This window comes from Choloepus didactylus, chromosome 2 (genome assembly GCF_015220235.1).
Source record: "Choloepus didactylus isolate mChoDid1 chromosome 2, mChoDid1.pri, whole genome shotgun sequence".
Taxonomy (NCBI): domain Eukaryota; kingdom Metazoa; phylum Chordata; class Mammalia; order Pilosa; family Megalonychidae; genus Choloepus; species Choloepus didactylus.
Genome location: NC_051308.1, coordinates 175,632,137 through 175,650,002, shown reverse-complemented (window position 1 = coordinate 175,650,002; position 17,866 = coordinate 175,632,137). Strand labels below are relative to the sequence as shown.

The window sequence follows — 17,866 nt, the reverse complement described above, 5'->3', positions numbered from 1 at the left end:
TTATAGAAAGCTATAAACTTGAATTTCTGAGGACAGTAAAGAATATGGAAGTAAATAGTCTTCATTCATACAGGCATGTCACATTTCCAAACATCAGAGTGAAAGCTTATCTTGCAGGACTCAGATATAATTTCTTCTGGAAAACCTTCATAGAATCCTTCTCGTGTCTGTTTAGGTGCTCCTCTGTGCTCCTACCACACAATTTGTCACCCTACATGGCATTATTATCAATTTATTTATCTGCTTGCTAACAATAAACTCTCTGATAGTAAGAACATATATTACTTGATCATCATTTGTTCCAGTTACTTATTGCTGCATAACAAATGACTCCAAAACTTAGCGGCTTACAGCAGCAACCATTGATTTTGCTCACAATTTGACCGTTGGGCAGGGTTCAGTGAGGGTGGCTTGTCTTTATTCTATATAGTCTCAACAGAGTGGCTGAACTAGGGCTGGAGGAGCCACTTGCAAGGTGGCTTTGACGCAAGGCTGGTGCATCAGTTATCTATTACTGCAGAACATCTTAACCCACATTCAGAAGCTGAATAAAACAATAATTATGTGTTAACTCACACAATCTCTGTGGGTCAGGAATTTGAGAGAGAATTAGCTGGGTGGTTCTGCTCAGAGTTTCTCATGATACTGCAGTCAAGATTTTGACTGGGGCTGCAGTCACCTGAAGACTTGATTGAGGCTGAGGGTCGGCTTCCAAGATGGCTCACCCACATGGATGGTAAGTTGGTTTTGGCTGTTGTCAGAAGGCCACAGTTCCTCACCCTTTGGGCCTTTCTATAGGTTTGCTTGAATGACTTCATGATAACACAACTGATTTTCCCCAAACTGGCTCAAGAGACAGTAAGGCAGAAACAGTGCTTGCTTTTATGACTTAGCCTCAGAAGTCACACACCGTCATTTCCGTAATATCTTATTCATCACACAAGTTAATGTTTTCCTTATAGAAAGACATTACACAAAGACATGAATACGAGAAGCAGGGATCCTATAAGAGGCTGACTACCATATCAGACAAGTGGGCCTCCGCAGGAGGTGGCTGGTTTCAAGAGAAAGAGTTTCAGTGAGCAGGAAGTGACACAATGATTGGGCTAGTTCTTAAGACCTGGGCCCAGAAATTGGTACATCATTTCCACTTTCTTCTACCTGTGAAAGCAGTCATTTATTCCAACAAAATTCAAGGGGAAGGGTTCACAGATCCTACCTCTCAATAGGGGGACTGTCAAAGAATTGACAGCCTTCTTTAATCTTAGACATGATTATTTTTATAATCAAGTGCATAACTTCTGAACTTAGCACAATGCTCAGAACTCAGTAGGCATTCATTAAATATGCTGTGCATTCAAACAATGCATGGACTTTGTATTTATTTTTCAAAGTAGCAGATTAGTACAGGCATATACCTCAAACATTTCAGAATTCATAATATTTATATGTATCAGTACATTCGTAAGTGAAAGCAATAAAAGTTGATTTTATATTACAGTTAAAATATACATTATATTATTTAAGATTAACCATTTAGCCTTGATTTTTACAAAGGAGAAAATCAAATTGTGGAAGCTGCTTTTTCAATACTTCTTTATTAAAACGAGTCTTGAGTAGAACATGAGGATGTGAAAGGTTGATCATAACATTGTTATTGCTTAATGTTGATTTAGTAAATAATATATATTACAGCCATTTAAATGGATATCAGTGGAAAGCTAGGGGAAGAAAGCAACAGGAAAAATTCTAGATATAACATATGGTTTACTCTAGACAACCTTAGTAGGAATGTGTGATTCCAGACATGTTTTTTGTTTGAGGTCTTTTTTTTCATTATTACACAAAGAAGCACTCAAATTGGTTTAGAAAAATCTCCTTCAGTCAAAAAACAGCACTTGAAGCATTAATGTCTCTGTCATTTACACTTTTCAACAAAGAGCTAACTATTTTTCTGAAAGGTTGTAAAATAAAATTGCAGCCCTGCTGAGTCCAGTTTCACCTTTAGACAGTTCTTTTCAACCAAATTATAAAGGTTTTGTAAAAGCAAGGCAGACATTTAATTACTATCACAATAGCGGCACCATTCCAATGTAACCTTCCGTTAGGCATATTATCAAATTGAATTTTTAGAACTGCTTTGTACAGGAAACACCCTAGATTTTGTACTCTGTGTCATGAATAATGGTTTTCTAAGGACTTTAATCCATATTGGCTTTAACCCTCTCCATAGGGTTCTTTGCATCATCTAATCTGGAGTGACAAATTGTAATGAATAGATAAACAGCACAGTACAGTATCTAATAGAAGTATGCAAACCATAGCACAGATTGGATTTTGTTGCTATTTCACAGTTAAGCGCAAGCTGTAGGAGTTTGACTGTGACCTGAATAATCAGAAGGAATAAAAAAAGCTTGCATTAATTTTCACCTTGAATAACTGTGCTGAAGTTTTATTTATCAAAGAAATTGTCCATAAATCTTATCTTCATTAATATTTCTCCTGGTAAATTATTTTGAAAACAAAACAATTCTGTAATACATACACGGATATGCATAAAGTAGGAAAAATAACTCCCCTGTTAAATTTAATGCCAGAGATCATAAATAGGAAAAAAAAGGTTTTCTTGGGAGGTGATATTTAAGCTTAGACCTAAAGCATGAGAAGAAGCCAGATTTCAAGGAGCCCAGGAAAGAGGATTCTAGTTACAGGGAAAGGAAAATGTAGAACTCTGAGAAAGGAAAGAGCTTAGCATATTCAACGGACAATGGGAAGGTTGGTGTGTCTGAAGAGCAGGGATGAAGCAAAAGGGAGAGTGGCATAATATGAGTTTGGAGAGGTAGGCAGGCAACCGATTAGGCAGACTGCATATGAAATGAAAACTGCACTTCTTCCCAAGGGTAATGGGAAGATAGAGAAGAGTTTTAAGTTGGAAAATATTATGATTAGATAACATTTTGCTAAGAGATTATAAAGATGCAGAAGTGAAAGTGTGGAGTTAAGCCAGGAGATTATTTAGTTGGAGATGATGGTTACTTACACTAAGGTAGAAGCAGTGATGATGGAACGTAGCAGAACTCCATCTGGAAGCACTACCAGGTTTCTGAACTGAGCAACTGATTCAGTTTTAGTACCATTTAGTGAGATAGGGAAGAATGTGGGAAAATAAGTTTGGGAGAAAAGTCAGTAGTTCTATTGTAGGATTTTTAACTCTGAGAGGTTTCTGAAATATGAGTGTGGAGTAGTCAAATACTCCTTTGGTTATAAAAGTAAGAATATCAGAATAAAAGTCAGTGCTGTAGACATAAACATGGGAGTTGGCAGCTTAAAAATGATTTTCAAAGACATGGGAATTGACGAGCTTAACTAGCAAGGACCATTGATGGAGCTCCACAAAGAATTTTAATAGTTGAGAATAGAATAAGCATCTAAAGACTTGGAAGTATTGCAAGTACTGAAAGAGAGTTTTTTCAAAAAGAAAGTGGTCAAATATGTTGAAAGAAGATTCAAGGTTCAATAAGATAAACACAGAAAATCGGCCATCAAGATACAGCAAAAACAAGGGAGTCTTTTGTAAACTAGAGAATGGCAATTTTGGTGGCCTGGTGAGAAGACTGATCAGAAAGTTAGCAGAATGAGTGGGATGTGAAGAAATGGAGATGGTAGATGATCCTTTCAAAGTGTTTTACAGTGAAGGGAAGCAGAGAAATGGGAGGAAACTAGAGGACATATGTCTTATCAAAGAGCAGATTTTTTATAAGATAGGAAATACTCGAGCAGGTTGATGTTTTGATAGGGATGACACAGTAGAAATGGATATGATGTGGTGCAGAAAATGGAAGTGATGCAAAGTTAAGAATGTTGAAAACAGGAATTAACTCCTCAAGAAGATGAAAAGGATAGAATCTTGAAAACAATGGAAAAAGGAACGAAATTTTCTCTACCATAACAGGAGGCAAGAGGACCCTATGCATGCAAATGGGTCAAGGTGTAAAATAATTATTTCAGATACTGAGAACTGAATTTAATAGGAAAATGCAGCAGAACTGATGTACAGAATCAGGGATCTATTTGAGGTTTGTAATTGAGAGTTTAAAGTGAAATTAGTGCTGTATGATTCTCTCTGCCAACATTCATTTCTTGGGTGCAGGCACAAAGGAAAAAAAATTGGTTTCTCTGTAGTGGAAGGGAAGGGCAAGCGAGCTGAGGATATTTTCTGGGCTGTGATTATAATTATAGACTAAGGAATTTAGCATGAACAAAGAATATGGTAAAAACAGGAGGGAAGAGGCAAAGACACAGGACAAATGGTGGAGCCCACACTTTTGATCCCGAAGAAGTTGAAGAATTAGAAGAGTTATAGTTATACAGCAAAGATCTTAGACACATTGAAAGTTATGGTTGTTAGATATTAGGATTTTGAAATTCAGATATAAGAGAAGATTTAGCTTCACATGATGACAACATCCAGGGCGCCTCTGGAGAAACAGACCGCTGAAATGGAATGTAGGAAATTGTCACTGGAGATGAAGAGGTAAAGAACAGAGGTTCTAGGTTCCACAGAAATCACTGACATAATGTCACTAAGGAGGTGTGGAAGGGAGGAGAACTGTGAGCAAGGAATGTCTCAATGTGTGTAGTAAATCAGATTCCAGTAGCTATATCTACTAGGAAGAGACATATTTCATTGTATCTGTCCTTTTAATGTAACTAGGTCTGTTTTTCTTCATTTACAGTAACTCATGAAAACTGGAACTTTTTCAATATATTTTAATTATATATTGTAGATATCTACTTATTACAAATCAAAACACTTTACCACTGGAGTTCTGGGAAAAGCTAAACCCAGATATGGTTGAGGATAATCTGCTGAGTTAGCAAGATAGAAATAGTGAAGTCATAGAGGAGCTAAAAACCTAGAAGCAAAGGAGAGGAAGACATTCAAAAGCAAATTACATGAAAATGGAAGGGAGGTACAAATTTAGGGAAAACCCTAATGGAATGATTTTTTTAAAAAAAGCATGAGTTATTTATTCAAGTTTTTTTTCCCCTGCATATGAGCCAAATGTCTTTGATCGTGTTAAGAATCTCATTTCTTGAACAGTAAAATGTGCATGAAAATACTGATGTTACCAGGTTGTTTTAAAGGTTAAATGAGGGAAAATATGTAAATCCCATTTATTATTTAGGGTACAGGAAAGAAGCTATAATAAAGACCTAAAATGATAGTTGCTTAAAAAATAAATTACTTCTTTCCCACATAGTGGACCAGGGTGGGTAGGTGAATCCTGCTTTGTAAGACCATTTAGAGACTGAAGTTCTTTCCATGTCACTGTTCTGCCTTCTCTTGTGCATTTTCTTTGTCTTCATGGTTGAAGGTGACTAACCTCTATGTCTGCTTTCCTGCTTTTAGGTGCAAGAAAGAGTTAGAAGTCTGGGGCAGGTAGCTTTTCTTCAAGAAGTTGACACCTATGCTATACAACTTCCTTCAATTTACCTTAATCCCATAGCTAGTGCAGTCTCTAACAGATCAGACTTGACTTCAGACTAAATTTGATAGTAGGTGTGGGAGTCTATTACTAAAAGAAATAAGAAGAAAGATAGATGGTGGAGGTTTGCAGTTTCCACCAAGGCACCTGGTCCATCTTATCACTAATTATCACCTCCTCTAAATACCCATTTGAGGAATTCCTTTATTCATTCTTAATACACTTTATAGGCTTTTAAGTGAACACACATTGGATTTGTATTTATAAATATATAGTAAAATTGAATTCCTTGAAGATTATCGACTTATATCTCTTTCAACATTTCAGGAACATTTTACAAGTGTTTAACCTATAGTTTTGCTGAGCCTATTCACATAATAAAATGGTAGATCACAGCATGGTATGGAGTCTATACTCAGAGACTTGTTATGCCTGGATATAGATGGAGATGAATCTTTTATTTGCCTAAGTGCAACAGATTTATGTATTTAGACCCAGCCTAAAGTAAAATTACTCATAAGTTAATAAAACAAACATAAATCAATTTCTATTCACTTAATTTGGTAAATGGACTCAGCAATATATTATCTCTGTGAAAAAAATCTAATTTTCTTACATCTGTTTTTCTTTTTAAGCATTTTCTGCTATGAATACCTCTGGTTGTTCAGCATATGTCCACTGAAGAAAGAGAACGTTTGCCTCTAATTCCACCAAAGCATTTCCAATAATGGGCCTATGCTAAATAAAGCAGCTGTAGCAGCATGAGGGGCATGTAAATCAGAATGTTAATGAAGAACTGAACACTCTCAAATTTAAAGAGTTCCCAGAAATAGGGCTCATAGAACTAAAATAGGTCATTACAACTAAAAGTCAATTTTATTGGGAAAATGAGGCACTTAAATTCTATTGACAAATGAAGAACTCTGTAACAGAGGTTCTGTAAAATCAGTGAAAAAAAAATCTATTCAACTAATTCCTTTAAAAATTAAACTTTTTATATAGATGTACATAGAGGGCAAAGAACCTTCTCACTTCCTTCCTTTTGGTCAATATATATCATTTCCTTTAAGGTCAATTAAGGTCACCTTATATTTTACGTTCATCAGGAGGTATTCATTTATTATTGCTTGTGTACACTTTTTTAAAAAAATAATAAACTTTATTTTTAGGGCAATTTTATATTGACAGAAAAATTGCACAGGAAGTATAGAGAGTTCCTATATACCACCCCCCGCCACACACACAGTTTCCCCTATTGTTAGCATCTTGCATTAATGTAACATTTGTTACAATTGATGAACCAGTACTAATGCATTATTAGTAACTTAAGTCTATAGTTTACATTAGGGCTCACACTTTCTTTTGTACAGTTCTGTGGGTTTTGTCCAATGCATAATGTCATTTGTCCACCATTACAGTAACAAACAGAACAGTTTCACTACCCTAAAAATGTTCTGTACTCTACCTAGTCATTCCTCCCTCCTCCCCAAACCCACAGCAAACACTGATCTTGGTACTGTCTCTATAGTGTGCCTTCTCCAGAATGACATATAGTTGGAATTATACAGTATGTAGCCTTTTCAGACACTTCTTTCACTTAGCAATATGAATTTATGATTCCTCCATGTTTTTTTCATGGCTTGATGTCTCATTTCTTTTTATCACTGAATAATATTCTATTGTATGGATCCATCACACTTTGTTTATCCATTCACCATTGAAGGGTATCTTAGCTGCTTCCAATTTTTGGCATTATGAATAAAGCTGCTACAAACATTTGCATGTAGGTTTTTGCATGGACATAAATTTTCAACTCCTTTGGGTAAATATCTAGGAGTACAGTGGCTGGATCCTATAGTGAGCCTGTATTTAGCTACATAAGAAACTTCCAAACTGTCTTCCAAAGAGACTGTACTATTTTACATTCTCACCAGCAATGAATGAGTTTCTGTTGCTCTGCATCCTTGCCAGCAATTGGCGGTATTGCTGTTGGGGATTTTAACCTACAATAGGTATGTAATAGTACCTCATTGTTTTAATCTGCAATTCGCTAATGGCATATCATGCTGAGCATCTTTTCAAATGCTCATCTGTCATCTGTGTATCTGTTCAGCTCTTTTTCCCATTTTAAAATTGTGTGCCATTTTTAGTATTTTAGTTGAAATTATTGATATTTGGGTCTGTAAAACAAAATCAATATTATTATGATTTCATTGTTTAGCTGCTAATATAAATAGAGAGAGAAAAAATAAACTGATGTACATTTAGTACTTTCTATTTATCAGTTTCCTGCACTTACACATTTGCTCTTAATTTAATGCAGTATTGCTTAATGGTTGAAATTCATGCTCTAGAATCAGTCCTAGATTTCAATTGTCTGTTCACCAATTTTTGCCTAACCAACCTTAGGCTAGGGAAGTCTAAATCTTCTCATTTTGATAAGTACAGAACCTATACAGTAATACTGCTGAATGATCAAATGAAGTAATGCATGTAAATATTTAGGCTGGCCTGATATGAAGTAAACAATAAATAATTATTACTATTGCTGTTGCTACTAATTACTTCTGACATTATAGGTATAATTATCCCAATTGTACAGATGATAAGACAGAGATTCAAGTGGAATGGAAGATTAGAATTCAAAATCTGGGATAAATGAAATTTGTTGTGTTTTAAATTTTCTTTTCTTCTCTCTCCCTCTTTCTTTCTTTTCTTTCTCCCTGCCTCTTCCCACCCCCCACCCTGTACCCCCCACTCTCTCTCTCCTTCCTCTCCTTCAACACCTAAGCAAATATTGTTGTTTTTAGAATGATTATAAAAAATATAAGCCACTTCCACACTTCCAGGCAGGTGGTTGCTTGGTTATTCTGTATTCTGGTGGGCTGAGAAAAAAAGTCATAACTGCTCTTTCATGTATTTTGATACCTGGTGTTTTTCACATGGAATTGTTAGATAGCCCAATATTTTTATTGTTGAGTAGCTTTTGACAAATCTCCAAATCTAGCTGACTCCCTTCTCTGTGTCTTCCCTTTAACAGAAGGGAGAAGAGGGGAGAAGTCACCATAATGGGTCAGGCCTAAACCTAAATGTTTAGGCAGTGGAGGATGAGGGAGCTCTGTATTGGGTTCTGTAAAGCCTGGATTACTTTCTGTCTGACTTCAGAGTTCACATTTTTACTATATTAGACTATAGTGTTTCTCCTTGAGAGAAATAACATTTATTATCAGATTAGAGGTAGGGGGTATGGACTTAAGATCCACAAGTGTCGAACCAAGCAGAGTTTAAAGAAAAATCCATGTCCAGGCATCAAAGAGAGAACACACAAATACCAAGTTTAAGGGTCATCATTCTGAGTTACCGAGCTACATGATATTGCCTATCCTGTCCCTTGGGTGCCATTTGCAATCCAGTCATAGTTATGATATTCATTGATATGTTTGTATGTACTTGTGGGTTTGTATGTGCAAATTTAAGTTGAGGTACTTCAAAGACTTGGCGTTTGTTTTTAATTCACAGGAATGTCTTTTCTTTTTCTCAAGGCATGCCAGTGTTTTGGCAGGCACGTTCCACTTCTGCACATATTATTTGAAGTCAGGTGGAAAAAATTCCCATATGACTCCAATGCTAATGGTACACAGACCCAAATATTAGAAGCAATGGTATGGAAATTAATTTGGGTGGATGGGAGGTGGGGCAGGACTAGTGACAGGAAAAAGGAGACAACTGCAGTTGTTGTTGAGAAATTGAGTCAAGTAGAGGTGAGGTAACAGAGTAAAGATATGTTAAAACACCTGGAAGTGTCAGGATTAGATTAGTGCTTGCATGTTAAGGGGAAAAAATGTAAGATAGCTGGAATGAGGTTTGAATTTTTACTTTAATGACAGGTAAATAATGGTAGACAGGTTTTTCAAAGAAAGGTAAAAATAACCAGTTTGCAATAAGTTGAGTTTTAAGGGTTATAAGTTCATTAAGGCCATTCCGAAGACTGTACACAGTAGCCAAAGTTTTTAAGAAATTTTATAAAAATTTAAATGTTAAAAAATTAAAGTTTAAATTAAATATTTAGCTGAAAAATTAATTTTTTAAAATCTATATCAAATACCTAGGATGTGCTTCATAAAAGCTCTTCTCAAGCATCATTTAGACACTTTGGTATCATTTTTAGATTTATTCTAGAGAAAATTGAGGTATTTTGAAGCAATTAGATAAATACATTAAAACTATTTTGTAGCTCTCCGAAGCTTTATTCAAGTTTTGTTTTGTTTTGTAACATTAGATTCTCTGACCTCATATAAATACATTTTAGTTTGGTTATTGTTGAAATACTTGCAGACAGAAAGTTTATATTTGATTTAATAGCCTACATTTGTTTTACTTAAAATGTTGTCTAAAAAAATGATTTAAAATAACTTTAGCTCACTGCTTTGATATCCTAATCAAGCAGTATTCATTTCATTTAGGCTATGCCAAACATCCAGATTCAGGTCAAACATCTAGTTAATTTGAAGACTCTGGGACATCAGAAAAAAGCACCTCAAATCAACAATCTATTTTAGTTTATTTTTTCATAATAAAAAGTGGATTTTTGCTCTTGATCTCATATTTCGGGACAGTAATCATTTAGTTGTTTTAGTCCATCCAGCTGTTTACCATAATTCAAACAGGAGATTTAAATTATGAATATTGTGAAGTTGTGATGATAAATAGCTTTACTAATCATCTTTGCCTTAACTTCCATTTTACTCAGGAAACTACAAAGAATAAACAAAAAGCACCTGAGGCAGGCTAACATGCTAAAGATCTCTTGCTGTGATAAAAACAAGTCAAACTGATGCAGGCAAGTCACCTAATCTTCACAAGATAAACCACAACCTTGCATAGACAGTCCTACTTGTGTGGGTTGCCAATAAATGGACTATGACCTAACAACTTGCAGGTTGCTAGCCCCCTTGCAGCTCATGTAGCTCATGCTCCCCTGACAACCCACACCTTCCTCACCCCTCTCCTCTCCATCATCCCACACATCCCCCCTTTATAAACTGTCTCCCCCAAACCAGACCTTTGAATAGTAACTTTCTTTTAGTTCCGTTCTGCACGCATGCTACCCTAGCTCAATAAACTTTTTCTGTACTTTGGTTTTCAGAGTCTGTGCTTTCTATTTTCAGCACAACAATATAACAAGATATATTGTTTTACTTTTATTTGGTGACATTCTATTGACACAGACTTAGACAAGGCAGCACATTAAATAACACCTCTGACACAAAGAGATTTCCAGTTTCAGTTTTACCAGATTGAGAATAGAAAAAAAGATTTTGCAATGGTGATTACAACTTTCTTTACCATTGCTCCCATTTTCCATACAATGGTCTGTAACTAGAGTGTGAATGAAGGATTCTAATAATGTAATTTTTCTATTTTATGCAACTCTTTTTGTTTGTTTCCTCTCCTTGTTGAAACATTTTTAAAACTATGTTTGTCTATCCTCCTAGTCAACAAAACAAAAATGAACATAAAATGGCATTGCCTCATAATTAGAACACCAGGTCCTCATTGGAAGTTTGATGGCAATGAATAAGGCATTGAAACTAGATAATTTTCAGTTTCCTTTTCTATAAAATCAGAGTAAAACAATTCTCAGAATTCTCTAATTCTCAGAATTAGTGCAAAAGTTAAATAGTAATAGAGATAACAATTGATATTATAAGGCATTTTTTAATAACTGTGAAGCCTACTGACTGCAAGAAGTAATCTATGCATTCAACATTAAATGAACACATATACATGCCAGCCGTTAGGTTATAAAGACATACACACACACACACACACACACACACACACACACATATGGCAATATGGCAATAGCCCTTCTTTAAAGAATTCCTCAGCCTGGATGAGGAGACTAAGTAAACAGCCTGCTTAGGGTTTTGAGAATGCATGGAGAAGCGCTTATCTAAATCTGCCTAGGAGCTTTACATAGGCAGATCTTTGAAGGATGAGTGGGTTAACAAGGTAAGAGAGGCAATTTTGGCCTAAGGGCAGTATCTTCAAAATCACAAAAGGCTTAAAAGGGAATGCTGAAGATTTCCCATTCCACCAAGATGGAGCAGCCCCATTCCTCCCATGTCCTCCTCCATATAACTAAAACTATCTTAGAAACAACAAAACAAACATGCATAGGAAGTAGCTGAAAGGTGGAAAGAACAAGGTGGACAATCTAGGGAACCTGAGACTTGAGGAATGACATGGTGATGAGTTCTCTGGGTTTTCTTGTTGCTTCACATATATTCCAGATAAGGCACCGCAGATGCATCCAACCTGAAATGAAAAATCACATAGAGAGAGAAAAACAAAACAAAACAAAACCCAAAGACTCCAAAAAAAAAAAAAAAAAAAATGTGAATCCCCTAGACAATAAAGTTTGAAAAGGTTAGTTTAACAACAGAAAACATTTTTGGCAATACCCATTCTTCTCTAGCCATACACCAAGAGAGAAAAAATACATACCCCACCTTCCCGTGCCCTTGCAGTTTGAGCAGGGTTGCACGGGGAGGTGATCTCCCACTTCCTCCCCCACCACTATCTTGGAAGCAGGTGGCCCTCCATTCCTCTACCAGGTGGTGTCAGCAGGGAAGAGTGGGAAGTAAATCACATGGTGCTCTGATTCCCTCACCAGGATAGTGTCAGTGAAATCCGGTGTTGAACTGAGCCCCCACCATCACTTTGCAGCAACAAAACCGTGTTGTGTCAGCCCTCTGCTTCTTCCAACCTGGTGGCATTGAGGCCCAGCAGGGAGCTGATTTTATAACCCTGCTTGGAGAGAAGGAGGCAGTGCAGATCTGGGTCCCACTTTCACTGGGAAGGTGCAATGGGCTGAGAGGAAAGCTGCACTTTCACTCCACCCTCTGCAATAAACCAGTGTTAGGCTCAATGGTTTCAAATCAATAGTCTATGTTCAAGTAATCAGAAAAAGATGATCAAAATAAATGTCAAGCAGGCAGAAGAAAAGATATAATAAAGCAGAAATCAGAGAAATTGAGATCAGGAAAGTAATAGAGAAAATCAATGAATTAAAGAGATGTTTCTTCGAAAATATCAATAAAATTGATCAGCCTCTAGTAAGACTGGCAAAAATTAAAAGGGAGGCACATATCACCAATATTTGTAATAAAACTGGGGAAATCACTGTCAGATTCCAGAAAAAGAATCTAGTATATAGAAGGAATCTATGACCTAGGGACCCCGCAGCTTATCTCAGAAAATCCAGGTGCACCGTAAACTAAACGATAAAGGCTGTTCAAGGCTGTTCCAGCCATGGTGGCGCCTTGACCCCCAGGGAGCGGACAAGGAAAGATCAGATAGGTCTATAAGATGAACGACCACAAACAAGCCAAAAGGCCTGCTTCCTCCACATAGATAACACAGCGCACATCAAAGAAGAGTAGTGTGTTAGAACCCTAGTAACCAGTCAGCTCAGAAGTTGATAAGCCCTCACCCACTCAAAGCACAGGACACCCTTCCCTCCCCACGTGGTTTTTTCCTTTAAAAAATGCTGCTCTCAGATAGATAGCTGGAGCTATTTTTTCTTTCTTTCGTTTCTCTGCCTCCCACCTGCTTTCTTCTGCTTTCTTCCTCTAACAAACCTTAAACTCTCTACTTCAACCATGACTCGCTGCATTGTGTGGATTCCTGAACGACTCTGACCTAACAATCACAACACATTTTGTAGCCATTAAAAGGATAATAAGGGAATAGCATAAACAGTTTCATACTTATAAATTTAACAACATAGAGGAAATGCATCAATTCCTTGAAAATTACAGGCTATCAAAACTGTCGAGATGAAATAGACAACCTGAATAATCCTATGACCATTAAAGATACTAAATTTGTAGTCAGAAATATTTAGTAGAAATCTCTAGGCCCAAATGGCTTCGCTGGAGAATATTATCAAACTTTAGAACAAGAATTAACAACAATTTTACACAATCTTTTCCAGAAAACCGAAGAAGGAATAATTGCCTATTCTTTTTTTTTTTTATGAGTAAGCAAAGAACTTCCAGTTTTCATTTTTAAAAAATCATTTATCAAGAAAAATACTCAACCAAATTCAAAAAAATCAGAATGGATTAACTTACAATAAAATAGTCAACTTAAAATATCAGCCCTTTTATTTAGGACCAAGGAAGCCAATAGTTTCTGTTAAAACAGCAGAATTGCACAACTGATATTTTACCTGTATTTGACGGCACAGAAATATGTCATACAATTTCCATTGAAAGCCTCCTTCCCCTCCAGAATAGAGTTCATATAATTGCTTCTTAGGCTTTTTAAAATCATGTTACATTTTGAAATATACCCACAAATACGCTGATAATGAGAACACTTTTAAAACAATTCTTACAGAAAACAAAATATCATAAAATAATTTTGTGGTATGTTAGACTGCTCAAAGAAACTTAGCAAAGATGAAAAGTAATGTACAACAATTATAGTCCCTTGTTTATAGCAACCACCCAAATAAAATATTTTCCCTAATTAATTATCCTCGCTTCCTGTAATTTATTAGCAAAGATGAAGTACAAGAAGCAGAATGCACCATTTTTTTGGTTTTTGGTTGTAGCTGCCAGCTACTGTGTTCATGACTGTAAATGTGAAGCAAAATATGATTATGCTAAAAAATTCTGGAATGTGAAATACCCAAAATATCTCTTTAAAGTTTTTCTCTGTCCTTGCTTTCAAGTCAAGACAAAAAATACACAGCATTTGAAAGGATGGTGAAAGACTACGGGGCCCACTAAAATAAAATTATGATTAATTTTACATATTACGCTCCTAAAGTACTAATTTTAATTAAGTCTGATATTTTATTACCAAGTAACATTCTATAGTAGGCTTTTAGTAAAACAGCACTTAATAGATTTATTGACAGATTAGTTATGATAGCCTTTAGAGAAACAGAACATCTTATTTTTACTCTTTAACTTGCAACCTTAAAAAAAAAAATACATGGAGGAATATGTAATTTATGACAGCTGGCCAGGCACTTAACTTGGGAAAGAGATTTTCAGATTTTGAGGTAACCTAACATTGTTTTCAGCAACCACAAACATATTCAAAACGCCACATTTTATACCACACTAACTGAAGTTATTCAGCTCTTTTATAAACTCTAGTTTTGTCGCACTATTGTGTCAAAACTCACACCTAAGTTCAACTTCTTAAGATGATAATAAAAGAACATTTTCAAATCTGACTTTTGGCCTTATTTAGATACTTCTGTGCTTAGAACACATTTGAGAAAACTGTAAGGAGATAAGGGCACAAGAGCCTGAAATGAGTATCTCTTTCTCCTTAATTTAACATTAAATTTAATAGACTTTTTAGGAAAAAAATCAAGCTACCTGTTACATAGACACTTTAAAAAAGAAGATTGGTTGAGGTGGTAAGCCTCAATCAAGCCTCAAGAAAACATCGGAGCGATGCTCAAAAAGGAACAGAAATAAAGGAGAGAGCTTCTGTTTACAGGCAATAATGTTGCTGCGATAGCGGAGAGCACAATTCTACAGGTTTATTGTTCTCTAGGCATAGTATGTTTCTTCCCCTCTTCTTAATTACTTTCAAGGTAATACCGAGTTTGCTTATCAAAAGAAGATTCAAACTAGATGGAAGACCTTAGTGAGCATTTAGAATTAGAAGATTAGAACAGAGAGTGGCCATTTGGAATTATTCTTTTATCAAAAGTTATCTATTTTGTATTTTCTATTTCTTTCTCAAACAGCAATTTCAATTCAAAGACTACTTATTTTGAACAAGCTCATCAGCTTTGGCTATCTGGTATGCATAGACTAATCAAAATCTGTTTTAAATCCTTCAGAGGACATTAGGTATAAAGAAAAACTTTTTAGTTTTGATTTAAGGCATTCTCATTCTCAAAAAAATATTTAACATGAAAAACTACTGACTTAATTTAGAATTGCTACATGGCTTTAAAAAATGTCTAAATACTTTATTCATAAAAAGTTCTAAACTGACCTTCCTTAGTATACCAAGTCATGGTGAAGGATTTGTGCCAAGTGACCTCTTTCTTTGCAGGGCCTACAGCATGCATCTGGCAAAACTACTAGCTGGAATTACTGATGCAATGTGCTAATGTAGAAGAATTTCTTTCTCTGTGATGCTAACTGGCTTGTTCAAGTTTTGAAACTGTGACCCTAGTTCATTAGCACCATATTTTACCCAAATGAAGTAACTAATCAAGTACCCGTTGATGTGGGGTGAAGGGCACAGGGTGGGATGAGAAGGAAATTAAGGGCAATAATTACATACATCATCAAGATACCATGATATGCAGTGAAAATGTAACTTGTCTGTTAATATACTGCATTTGAGGCTTGAAAAGAATTGATCACAGATATTAAACAAAACTGCACCCAACTTTTTTACAATATCTGAACACCTGCAAATGTAGAACTCTCTGGTGTGACCCAAATTTGAATACAATTGGAAATTCATAGAACGTAGGTTTACCAGTAAGCTAGAAGAAAAAAATAACGCACAATTTATAGGTAGTAGCCTACAAAAAAAAAGTGGAGATTAAGTAAAAATTAAGTGAGATTATTCATAATTGTTTCTAGTTTCCACTTTCTCCTTGGAAAGCCCCAAAACAGGCCTCTGGAAGACCAAGTTAATACATGTAAGAAATGGCTTCTGCTACCATATAGATGCATCTTTCCTTCAAAGGACAGACTTATTGTAAATATATTTCAGATATTCATTTTCAGAACATTTTTTGAGACATCAACTCCACTGAAGTACTGTAAAGGAAGTCAATTATAAAGGAAGTCTTCTAGAAAAAGGCACTTTGTTGTCAAAGTTGGATTTAATTACATGAAGTTGAGAAGACTAGGACAGACTCAAAAGTCAGTATTCACTTTTGTATTTATGAATACAGAGCAGATGCCAGTTTAGAGAATGTAGCCGATAACATTATAAACAAAGCAAACAGCAACATTAACTATATTCAACTATATTCTCTGTAAAACAGTAAGTAATGTATGACATTTCTCCAAAAACCAACATAATTCCAAGTTCAACAATTAAAAAAAAAAAAAAAAAAAAAAGTCACCAGCAGTTGCTACTTTAGAGCTCAAGATACTGTTTTCAACAGAATTTCATGTCTACAGTTTGGTTCTCTGTTTCGGAGCATGAATTGCTTTTCAGATGAAAAATCTGGGGTGGTGGAGGGAGGGGATGGGTTGGAGGGAAGGAGGACACTCAGGGCAGAAAATACTGGGGAGTAACAAGAGGTGCATTTCTCTGGTCAACCGAGTAAGGAGGTAGTTATTCTAAGAACGTCTCAAATAAAGAATATTGTACTGATCTACTGAGAGTTGGGGAGGTAGCAGGAACTTCTCTGTGAGACTGAAGACAGCAACAGGAATATTCTCCTCCAGGGAAGTCAGGACCAGGTGTCACTGCAGCTTGAAAGTGGCTCTTTTCTGATGATAGAACTATATAAGTATCTTGTTACATCACCACACATGGCAACCCTATACAACCTTGAGTCCCATCATCACTGTTGTTGTGTTTTTTCATTCGTCATTGACATATTTCTCTTACCAGTGTGTAAAAGGCATCTTCAACACGCTGTCTGGTCTTGGCTGAGGTTTTAATGAATGGAATCCTGTCACTCTTGGCCAGTTCATGGGCTTGTTTTGTGTCAAATGTCCTTGTTGGTAAATCACACTTGTTTCCTACCAGCACCATAGGTACATCATCTGAATCTCTAACTTGCTTAATCTGCTCCCTGTAGAGGTTAATATCTGCAAATGACTTGCTATTATTGATGGCAAACACACAAAGGAAGCCTTTGCCTGTCCTCATGTATTGGTCTCTCATGGCACTGTACTTCTCTTGTCCAGCTGCATCCCAGTATATCCAGCAGACAGCTTTCACCATCTATAACCACCTGTTTTTGGTAAGAATCCTCTATGGTGGGATCATACTCATCTACAAAGTGGTTCTGGATTAGTGGGATTAGCACCACCTGCTCCAACCACCACCAGTTTGTACTCAGTCATTTCACACCAGCAATAATCTCAAGCTCCACTGCCTCCATTTCAGACAGATTCAGGTCTACAACTGGGAAAAATGCTGGAGACCCTGGAATCACCATGAACAGCTTCCACCAGGGCACAGCACTCTTGCCTATTCATTTTATGAGTATTGTTACCCTGATATCAAAACTATACAAAGCAGTACAAGGAAATAAAACTATAGACCAAAAAGACTACAATTTCTCTTATGAACACAGATGAAAAACTCTCAAAAAAAATTAGCAAATCACATCCAACAATGTGTACAATATGTAA

General features: G+C 36.0%; 1 pseudogene; it reads right to left on the bottom strand.

The window, feature by feature from the left end:
* Window positions 1–17,021: 17,021 nt before the first annotated feature.
* Window positions 17,022–17,575, bottom strand: LOC119518888 (annotated as a pseudogene).
* Between the last annotated feature and the right edge of the window lie 291 nt (window positions 17,576–17,866).